Genomic DNA, 11,773 nt, shown 5'->3' with positions numbered 1-11,773 from the left:
CATGCCCCAGATGTCCATCTTCGACCATTTCGATGCGTCTGCCAGCAAAGTTAAAAAGAGCTTCAACTTTTATAACGCGTCATCAAGACACTTGCGTTCTGGTCTATTCGTTGCGCTGCGTCTTGTTTGTTAAGCCCAATAACAGATTCGATGTGAACGGCCCCTAAGGCTACTACTCCAAAATGTTTTCATAAGCATAAATATAATTTTATAATATAAATATAATACATTTACATTTAATGAAATGTTAAATACCACCGAAAATGTAAGAAACTTCTTTATTTATTTATTTATAAATAAAAACACGTTTTCCTAATATTGAAAGACTAGAGTAGCCTCGTCTGCAAGAGTTCTCTCTAAACAGCAGATGGAGCTACAAGATAATTTTCCTTGTATTTTATAAAATACCAAAATATTGAGTGAATTATATATTAAGTTAAAACTGTACAGATATCAAGTTTAGTATATTAAATTATACTTATATTAAGTAATTATAAAAATCAATATATATAATAGGCTATATATATATATATATATATATATATATATATATATATATATATATATATATATATATATATATATATATATATATATATAAAATTAAAAATACACACACACACACACACGCACATATATATATTATATAATATACATGTAATTAAAAACCACACACACACACACACACACACACATATATATATATTAATAAAACTACACACACACACACACGCACATATATATATTATATAATATACATGTAATTAAAAACCACACACACACACACACACACACACACACACACACACACACACACACACACACATATATATATATATTAATAAAACTACACATACACACACGCGCGCACACACACACACACACACACATATATATATATATATATATATATATATATATATATATATATATATATATATATATATATATATATACATATATATATATATATTAATAAAATTACACACACACACACACATAAATATATACTACACACACACACACACACACACACACACACACACACATATATATTAATAAAATTACACGTACACACAGGCGCGCGCACACACATAAGCTGTATAAATTATATATAAGTGATATATTGGGCAGGCTATAATTCATTCTACCTATTTTTAACATTAAAAAGAGCCATGGACACATCAAATGTCATATTTACACCGAAATTCTGCCATTAAAGAACACAATATACATTATAAAAGCGATGAAACAAAAACATCCGTTCTTCCATTCAGCCCACATTAAAATAAAATAAATAAATAAACTAAAACACAGTTCACATATGACCAAACATAATGTAGTTCGTAAAGCTTCGTTCACTTTTTGTCCAAAACAAAGTGTGTTTAAAGCGGCTGGAGCAGATGGTGTTCGTGGAGGAGGAGGAACATGTGAGTGTCTCACAGCTGCACTCAGATCAGTTCAGACTGATTTACACACGAACCGCACAAGAGAACGAGCTCTGCTTTACATGACAGACGCAACTTATGTGCTGCTGGAGTCTCTGTGATGTCTGTCAGTGGGAATCTAGGATAAATGGCACACCGACAGCACATGCATTCAGCGTGATGCGAAGAGGGAATTTAATTCTGATTATTGTCTAATGCGTCTAATGTGGATTCACTTCAATCTGAACTTGGAACAGTAAATGCGCAACTTGTTTTCCAGCGTTTATTTGGACTGCTGGGGATTTTCATCATGGCTTTACTGTGGCTCTTTCTGCTGATCAGAGGAAATGTGTGAACACCTTGAAATATTCATAAGTGAAGTTTCACATGTGAGTAACACAATTAGTTTCATCTTTAGCCTTGCGAATAATGATGCATATGTCTGAACAGTCTGCATGTATTTACACAAAATTTAAATGAGCAAAGTATTAATTAATGCCAATTATAGTTTGGCAATTTGTTCATTAAAGTGATTTTGCGTATGATATTTACAGAGGAAACGCGCAATAGCTCGGATTTAAAGGGGATCATTAGTAATTATTTAAAGTTAATTTAGCCTCATTTAAAATAATAGAGTTGAACGGACATGCTTCTTGTATTTGTATAAAAATAATTCGCTGTAATTCTCTATTTTTATGAGTTCTGTGTTTGCAAAAGTATCCAGGGGAGAGATGAACGTTCTTATGGGCGTTTTATGACGCTGTTGATCAAAATGACGTAATAAAGAGCGAAACCGCTTTGGCGTTCTCTAGTGTAAACAACGCGAAACTTCGCAACACAGGATCGGCCTACATTTCAATTAAATGCATGTGCCTTTTATCAATTCAGATTTATGTTATTCTGAATGCGTTTACAACACTGTAAGTGTGTTTGCGCGTTTATTGCGTGCTGTCGGGATCCGTTCACACTGGATGCGGTCTTGTTTCAGAGGTAAAGTAAAAATAAGTTATCTTTAGACCAAGGGCGCAGCCTGGAAATTACTTTTAGGTGGTCCTCAATAAAAACAGATGGGCCAAGTTTTCGGCCCAATTTATTTTTTGATTTTTTTTACCAAATGTTGCTTAAAAACAGAGAAGCGGCACATTCAAATTGTTCTTTCGCACTTTCAGAAATCAGTATTTTTTTACACTCTTTAATATATATATATATATTGGAAGTCAAAGAAAAGCCTCTAATATTCTGGGTGGCCCTTGCCTACGCCACTGTTTTAGACCAATCCACGATCGTCAAGTTGTTTTTGAACACATGTTCGTGTCCTGTGGGAAACGGATCCAACGTGTCACGCGAATCTTCGACTCATAGTCGACTTTTGGGTATTTTTCCATTTGTTTGTTTTTAATTGAGGTTTCGAACAAATCAGAGTTCGATTGGAACGTCGGACAGTTTGAACTGAATTAAGCTTACCAACTCTAATGTCGTTTATGCTACTGAAGTTTAAAAAACAAGCAGTTTTAAAACGTCTCCGTACGAACACTCTCACGACACGAGGGTGGATGTCGAATCGAATTTACTAGGAAACTTAATGGTCACACAAAACGCGCGTTAACATTATCGCGACAGTTTTCGCGCGTATGGTCATTTTCGCTCTCTTCAAAGGTCAGCAGCCCGCGCAAAAGCGCGCGTTATCTCAGCAGCGCGGGAAATTTTCGCTCTCTTGTCCAAGGTGCTGAAAACACATGGAGATCATAAAGAAACAGAACACGAGGGGAAATATCGCACACAACACTTATTCACAAGTTTAACATGTTTACATGTAGACTACATCATTATTTAAGGCTACAGTAAGAGTTGACAAGGAAATATATATATATATATATATATATATATATATATATATATATATATATATATATATATATATATATGATTATTAAAAGTGAAAATATAGCAGTTTAAACCGAAATGCTCAATGTGAACAGTCAAGAACTAGAGGAGACTGGGGCTAGTTGTCACACATTTTACTCACACTAGTGAATATTTCTCAGGGTTGGCCGCAAACCTTGAAGTCAATGAATATTTTAATATTTCCACCATTATTGCCCTCCAACAACAGACAACACATTGGTTGACCTTTTGTGGCAAAATGCCCCCCAATCAAGGCATTTGATCTGGCAATAAATATCCTATTAAAGTCTATTTAATGACTTTTAAGCAAAATATAAACATTAAAAAAATGAACAGCAAAAATGTAATAGGAAACATATAGTATACTGAAATATCAAACCCTTGTTTTCCACAGAGATTGGAAATGTGACAACTTGCCTCGATCTGATGTTTACAATGTTATGAACTGAAAAGCTTTGTGCAAGTTGTTTGAAAACAAACATTTATGCCATTAAATTTTTGACTCAACACATTACAGAGATACGCAAAATCGCCCCTGTGACAACTTCCCCATTTCCCACTAGTTTTGACAGACATATAGCAAAGCCATGCTGATCTACAGAGCACAGGTGTGTGCATGTGTGTGTGTGAGGCTTGGGGTAAATAAACAGATGACGTGACCGTAACAATAATAGCAATGTATGATGAGGTCATTCTTACAGTTATTTGCATTTGCTCAAAAGGCTTGTGTTAAAAGTCATTGCTCATGCTTTCTAATTATGATGAAATGCATCAGTCATATCTGTCGATTGGTGATGATCTCTGGAGACTGCTTCAGTATATCTTGATTTGCCACGGGTAACAGGGCGGCACTTTGATCAAAAATACTTTTGCTGTTTGAATTGATCCACTTTTTTACATCTATCAACCAAGAATGCTCTACAATAGTTAAAACTGTTGTTTTCATGTTGACATGCACAGATAGTAATGATGGCAGTGACTGTAGTAGACGTGTGGTCACCTGGAATCATTATTTGTTTTGCCTCTCATCATTTATTTGTGACAAGTGGCGTCTGGCCTCATCTATTCTCATCTAAGCAATCAGAGACCTCGCTTCTCTTGTGCTTTTCATTACCTATGGCTTGAGCTTGACATCGAATTGTCCACTTTATTATACCATTAGGAAAATAATTCCATGTTTAAATTCACTTTTAGACATTTAAGCCTGGATCTTCTTCGGGAGCACTGAAGCACTGTTTTCATTTCTCACTGTGGCAAATGTAACGCAACTCTCATTAGATCACCACCGAGGGAACTCATAAGACAAACACATGTTTGAAACTATACATTAGCATGTCTGTTGGTCTACGGTGTGCCCACTGCAGGTTTGAGCTAATGATAAACAGTTATCAGCTGTTAGGGGTCATGGAGGTTATACAAGCTGTCAGCTGATCTGTCCTCATCCCCCCTGGAGCTGAAACTGCATTAGTGACAGAAGCTCGAATACACCGGAAAATATATATTGAAGTCATAATTAACTGAAAAGCTGAGGTAATTTGACTTTAAATTAGGACTATAACTCATGCAAAAAATATTTTGATATTTTTAATCCTCTTGATGATTATATAAACATATATATATATATATATATATATATATATATATATATATATATATAAAATGAAATGAGAGGAATAATGAAAGAAATATAATACTGTAAAAATCAACTTGAAAATAATCAAAGCACATGTTTTGTTTCTTCTACCAAATGAAAACAAGGAACAATATTGTTTTATTATTTTATTTGAAATCATTTCAGAAGATTTTGCATGAAGAAAATCAAGCATATTTTAGGGCCATTAAGATTTGTTGTTTTATGTTTCTTGTTATTACAATTAAAGGGACAGTACACCCAAAAATGAAAATTCTGTCATCATTTACTCACCCTTATGCATCCCAGATGTGACTTTCTTTTTTCTGAACACAAATGAAGATTTTTAAAAGAATATTTCAGCTCTGTAGGTCCATACAATGCAAGTGAATGGTGACAAGAACTTTGAAGCTCCAAAAAGCACATAAAGGCAGCATAAAAGCAATCAATGGTTTAATCCATGTCTTCAGAAGTGATATGATAGGTGTGGGTGAGAAACAGATCAATATTTAAGAATCTTTGCACCCTAAATTCTTCTCCCTGCCCAGCAGGTGGCAATATGCATGAAGAAAGCAAATCGCCAAAAACAAAAGAAGAAGAATGTGAAAGTGAAAGTGGAGATTTATTGTAAAACAGGATTTAAATATTGATCTGTTTCTCACCCACAGCTATCATATCACTTCTGAAGACATGGATTAAACCACTGGAGTCTTATGGATTACTTTTATGCTGCCTCTATGTGCTTTTTGGAGCTTCAAAGTTCTGGTCACCATTCACTCACATTGTATGGACTTACAGAGCTGAAATATTCTTCTAAAAATCTTCATTTGTATTCAGCAGAAGAGGGAAAGTCACACACATCTGGGATGCATGAGGGTGAGTAAATGATGAGAGAATTTTCATTTTTGGGTGAACTGTCCCTTTAAGAGCCGTGTTGGAAAAATAAGTGATAAAGTACATTTGTTAGTTGCTTGATTTTTAATAGCCAGCAAAGTCATTGTGAATATTTCATTTATATTGCCATAATATAATAACTGAGAATTTCATGACAAATGTTTTCTTTTATGGAGGTCTCCAGGCCTTTACATTGTCACTTGACTCTTGTAGTCTGTTTACTGTAAACAAAGGAATTGTAAACAAAGGCTTTTCCCTACGGTGAAAACACTTGTCATGCCATTGAGGCCATAGTGACCTTTGGCCCCTTGGGCGGTCAAACAATGATCCTTTAAAGTGACCCACATTCAAGCTCCCAAGGACAGCTGTGTACCTACCGCAGTGAATGCTGTGCCATTTGTTTCTGTCGTCACAAAAAAACGACACAGGATGAGTAACCTTCATGGCCTCTTTGCTGGAATTGACCGGTGGTGTCCAGGGATTTGCATCCCAGTCTAAGTTTAGTTACTGATCCATGTGCACAGGGGTAAAAAAGCCCATGTTAGCGAATGGCCGTCTACTTATCTGGGCCTTGAATGAATCCTCGAGGGAATGTGGACCCTGGTGTAAGTGCCGCTGCCTTGATCTGATTTCATTGATTAGTGTTTCCTGGAGAAGTTAGAGTCACACTTCAAACCGGGGGTAGTTCAATTTAAATAACCGTGTTTTACGAATCGCCAGTACTGGAGTTTATGTTTCTTGCCAGTTGCACAAATCGGAGTGTGTACAAGCATCACAGGAGACTTATGTCATTCAAGTCATTAAAATTCCCATCACAGTGTCACTTCTAGCACATCTCAAATTCAGTTTTGTGTTTAATTGAATTCTGTGATGGAAATGACATTTTAACGCTTTTAAAATGAAATATCCGACTCCTTTGTCTTGTTCAAATTTGACGTATCCTACATACAAACAATTTCATAGTAATTTGACACTTTTTACAGTTTTGATTGATACAAATCTTCTGCTCATAAATTATATTTCCTTTGATATGTCTCATTTTTCATCTCACGCATGCTCTTCACTTTGTCCACTTGATTAACCCTTTGAGCTCGGATGGGCCCCAAAAAAATAATTGTCAAAATATTAATAACTCCAGTGTTGACCAACACAATATTGGTGTTGTTTGAAAGTTTAGAAGCTCTACTTAATAATGCATGTAGATATTATGAGCAAAACTGAACAAGTGCTTTAAAATCTGCAGATAAATCAGAAGTGCTCCGTTTTGATAATTAATTAAACAATGGCACTGTACATATTATTGTAATCAGTCAAAACATCAAACTCATCAAATATCCATATGTCATATGTTGTTGGAAAGCTCTTAAAGAGTAAAATACAACCAGACTATTTGTTTTACTCACAGATAAAAATATAGCGAGTAACAGCTAAATATATGTCTTTGACAATTATGTTGATGTTGCTTATATGCCGCGTTTTGGCTTATAACTTCACGAAACATAAAATATCACATATGATTATTTAGAGTCTGTGATTATCTTTCAATCGAGTCCACACACAAGATAATCAGATGTATAGATCATTAGATAATCCACATGAAGCACAATGTTACATATGACCACCAGGAGATGGCGCCAAATACACGACACAGACTCAATGATGACTCAAATGACACAGAATGAAACTCATTCTGTGAAATCTCATGACTAAAATCATGTCTGCATGCTATGCAAACCTTTAGTCATTGTTGTGTTTGCATGTGTAATTAGTTCTTATGTACAATTATTATCTTTTATTTGTTTGGAGATGTTTTTGGACACTATGATTAATTATATTTGTAATGTTGTAACTTTTGATTGCTTTGTCGTAAAAACGAAAAGAATTAACACATACAGTTGACATGATTTGGAACAAAAAAAAAGCAGTTTTCCAGAGCCCCCTTATTTACACCCAGAGATATATAATGTCAAATCAGATTTTTCAACTATTTTTAGGCTGAGAATCTCAGAATTTCTCATATTTTTTTTTTTTATTAAATAAATTATGAGAAATTCTGAGATTCTCAGCCTAAAAATAGTTGAAAAATCTGATTTGACATTATATATCTCTTATATATCTCTTATAATCAAGTTATAAGCCTGTAATTTTGGTTATGCCACCTTCAGTGCTTAATTAACAAGTACACGCATTTTTTTAAAAACTTTATTAGCGGAAAAACTAGTTTTTTTTGTGGCAGAAATGATGGCACATCTGTGGGACAGTCGTAATTATAAAAAAAATATATAAAAATAATTTTCACACACTAAATGTAATAATTAGTATTTTTTCGAATGGATTTTCATAGTTTAATATTGAAAGTCTGGGGGCACTGGTGCTAAACAATATGTCACACTCGCAAAGTCAATGGGCATGTTCATGAAGTTTTGGCATTTTCGTGCAAGCATGTGATAACTCTAGACGCAAAGCGTTAATGCAACTTAATTCTGAGATTCACCTTCTGCGTCCTATTCTATAGTCTATAGAAGAATATAAATATGATACTTAAATATTCATAGTAATACCATGCATTATAACACGACTAACATCACATTTAAACTATAAGGTATTATATACTGCACATTATAACTGTATATTAGGTATGCTTTAAGTCAAGAAGCAACGTCTTCTTATAAACATCCATTAGATATTTGAAGTGCTTATAAGACATTATAAGTCAAGCTTGAAAAATGCTTATTATATATTTTATACATTTATGAAATGACACCCTGTTGGGCTAAATGGCATTCATTAAAGACCACTTATAATGGTATATTCATGTCATAAAGTCTTCTGAATGTTGACACTATGCTGCTTTTGCATGACAGAACGTGTATGATACATCATATATACATTACAGCTTCTGTGGACAGAGCTGAGACCTGCAAGAAACTGGAGAAACCCTCAACTGTCTCCAACATGTCTGTCACACAGAATGAGGCGTAACAGCGACACTTGCGCTAGTGCTTTTAAACTGTCCTTGACCCCTCATGTGTCCGGCATCTCTCAGTGACTGGAGCGATGAACTCAAGTAAAAGCTTAACGCTGCCATTCAGCACCAAAGATTTGTAGCTTTGTGCCTCTCAATTACCTGTTCAAGGTTGGAGGGGTTGCGTTGCAATTTAGGGCATCTCCCTGTCCGGTGTCACAGATGTGCTCTCTTACTGTGAGTGGTGTCACTCCGCTTGTCTATAAACTGAGGTGAAACAGCATCCTTCACACTGGACCTTGGTCCATTTTTAATGGCCTCTTCCTGCTCTGTCATTGGAGGAAATGCAGCGAGCCATTAGTGTAATGCACAGACATGCTGTGATGGCTGCATAATGCGATCATCTGTGTAACTGGAACTTAACAGATGTATGATTCATGTTTCATATTGCACAAACCTCGACTGCAGTTTAATGCACTCTGTATAGTCATGCAGTGGGCGATGACTTTTGAGTCTTTTGAGTCTCCAGTCCCATTTTCTTGATTTCATAATTGCATTTTGAAACACTAACGACTATTTCTGGCAGCTTTATCATTTAAAAGAACCCATGTGGGTGAATCTTATGAAACCTGTCAAGAACACGTCCAGGTGTTTTTTCACCACAGAAGCCTTTTTAAGAGTTTTGCATAATTTTCATCACAGTTAAAGGAACAATCTGGGTGAAATACAAGTTAAGATCATTTTACAGCATTTGTGGCATAATGCTGATTACCACAAAAATGTGTTTAGACTTGTCCCTTCTTTTCATAAAAAAGGGGGCATGCGGCGGGTTTAACTACCGCCTGGAGGGTCCAGCAATAGGTATTGTGTCCTTTAAAGTTTTATTAAAGGCCCTCCATGGCACCGACAAGACCGAGCAGAGTGAGCCCTCCCGGCTTGAACCGACGTGGTGGGGACTGGAAGTGCCAAAACAGTTATTTCGGGAGAGGGTGTAAGAACCATGCCCCCCGCCAGACCGGCCATGGGAGGTTGAGCCCAAGTGGGCATGAGGCGGCTCTAACTACCGCCTGGAGGGTGTTACAGTGAGACACTTATAATGAAAGTGAATGGAGCCAATTTTTGGAGGCTTACAATTTTGTAAATGCATTTACAAAGCGTGCATTTCGCTATATCGCGAAAAAATGTATGCTCAAAACGTTAAAGTCTCTGTATACATACTGTAAGTCAGGAATACGAAGTATCATTTGAAAGCTTAGAATCTCAAATTTTCAGAGATAACATCCCTTATGCATTTATGTTACTTAAAATAACAAAACAAGGCCTCAAAACAGGAGGATCTCAGCTTTCTAATGACACCTAGATTGAGCTTATAGTCCACTCAGAGGCCGAGATATTCAATGAAATAATGAGGGTGTTGCTTGAACTGAACATTAGACTGAATGTCTATGGATGAGCACATCTGTGAGGGGTAAAATGTGTTAGAGTGCCCCCTACAGTTCACATCTGTGAGGGGTAAAATGTGTTAGAGTGCCCCCTACAGTTCACATCTGTGAGGGGTAAAATGTGTTAGAGCGCCCCCTACAGTTCACATCTGTGAGGGGTATAATGTGTTAGAGAGCCCCCTACAGTTCACATCTGTGAGGGGTATAATGTGTTAGAGCGCCCCTACAGTTCACATCTGTGAGGGGTAAAATGTGTTAGAGCGCCCCTACAGTTCACATCTGTGAGGGGTATAATGTGTTAGAGCGCCCCTACAGTTCACATCTGTGAGGGGTAAAATGTGTTAGAGCGCCCCCTACAGTTCACATCTGTGAGGGGTAAAATGTGTTAGAGCCCCCTACAGTTCACATCTGTGAGGGGTAAAATGTGTTAGAGCGCCCCTACAGTTCACATCTGTGAGGGGTATAATGTGTTAGAGCCCCCTACAGTTCACATCTGTGAGGGGTAAAATGTGTTAGAGCACCCCTACAGTTCACATCTGTGAGGGGTAAAATGTGTTAGAGCCCCCTACAGTTCACATCTGTGAGGGGTATAATGTGTTAGAGCGCCCCTACAGTTCACATCTGTGAGGGGTAAAATGTGTTAGAGCGCCCCTACAGTTCACATCTGTGAGGGGTAAAATGTGTTAGAGCTCCCTACAGTTCACATCTGTGAGGGGCATAATGTGTTAGAGCGCCCCTACAGTTCACATCTGTGAGGGATAAAATGTGTTAGAGCCCCCTACAGTTCACATCTGTGAGGGGTGAAATGTGTTAGAGCCCCCTACAGTTCACATCTGTGAGGGGTGAAATGTGTTAGAGCCCCCTACAGTTCACATCTGTGAGGGGTATAATGTGTTAGAGCACCCCCTACAGTTCACATCTGTGAGGGGTGAAATGTGTTAGAGCCCCCTACAGTTCACATCTGTGAGGGGTGAAATGTGTTAGAGCGCCCCTACAGTTCACATCTGTGAGGGGTATAATGTGTTAGAGCGCCCCTACAGTTCACATCTGTGAGGGGTAAAATGTGTTGAGCGCCCCTACAGTTCACATCTGTGAGGGGTATAATGTGTTAGAGCCCCCTACAGTTCACATCTGTGAGGGGTAAAATGTGTTAGAGCGCCCCTACAGTTCACATCTGTGAGGGGTAAAATGTGTTAGAGCGCCCCTACAGTTCACATCTGTGAGGGATATAATGTGTTAGAGCGCCCCTACAGTTCACATCTGTGAGGGGCATAATGTGTTAGAGTGCCCCTACAGTTCACATCTGTGAGGGGTGAAATGTGTTAGAGCTCCCTACAGTTCACATCTGTGAGGGGTGAAATGTGTTAGAGCGCCCCTACAGTTCACATCTGTGAGGGGTGAAATGTGTTAGAGCGCCCCCTACAGTTCACATCTGTGAGGGGTGAAATGTGTTAGAGCGCCCCTACAGTTCACATCTGTGAGGGGTGAAATGTGTTAGAGCGCCCCCTGC

General features: G+C 37.3%; 1 protein-coding gene across 1 annotated transcript in view; it reads left to right on the top strand.

Moving 5' to 3' along the window:
• Window positions 1-1,504: 1,504 nt before the first annotated feature.
• LOC127634602 (sodium channel protein type 4 subunit alpha-like) overlaps window positions 1,505-11,773 on the top strand; it is a 192,123-nt gene continuing 181,854 nt past the window's right edge. The window contains exon 1 of the mRNA XM_052114210.1: window positions 1,505-1,816. The gene's annotated coding sequence lies outside the window, so the exon portion shown is untranslated. The remainder of the gene's footprint in view (window positions 1,817-11,773) is intronic.

The sequence above is a fragment of the Xyrauchen texanus genome, chromosome 41 (genome assembly GCF_025860055.1).
Source record: "Xyrauchen texanus isolate HMW12.3.18 chromosome 41, RBS_HiC_50CHRs, whole genome shotgun sequence".
Lineage (NCBI taxonomy): Eukaryota > Metazoa > Chordata > Actinopteri > Cypriniformes > Catostomidae > Xyrauchen > Xyrauchen texanus.
The sequence above is the reverse complement of the archived record's forward strand: the minus strand, read 5'-3'. Positions and strand labels throughout refer to the sequence as shown.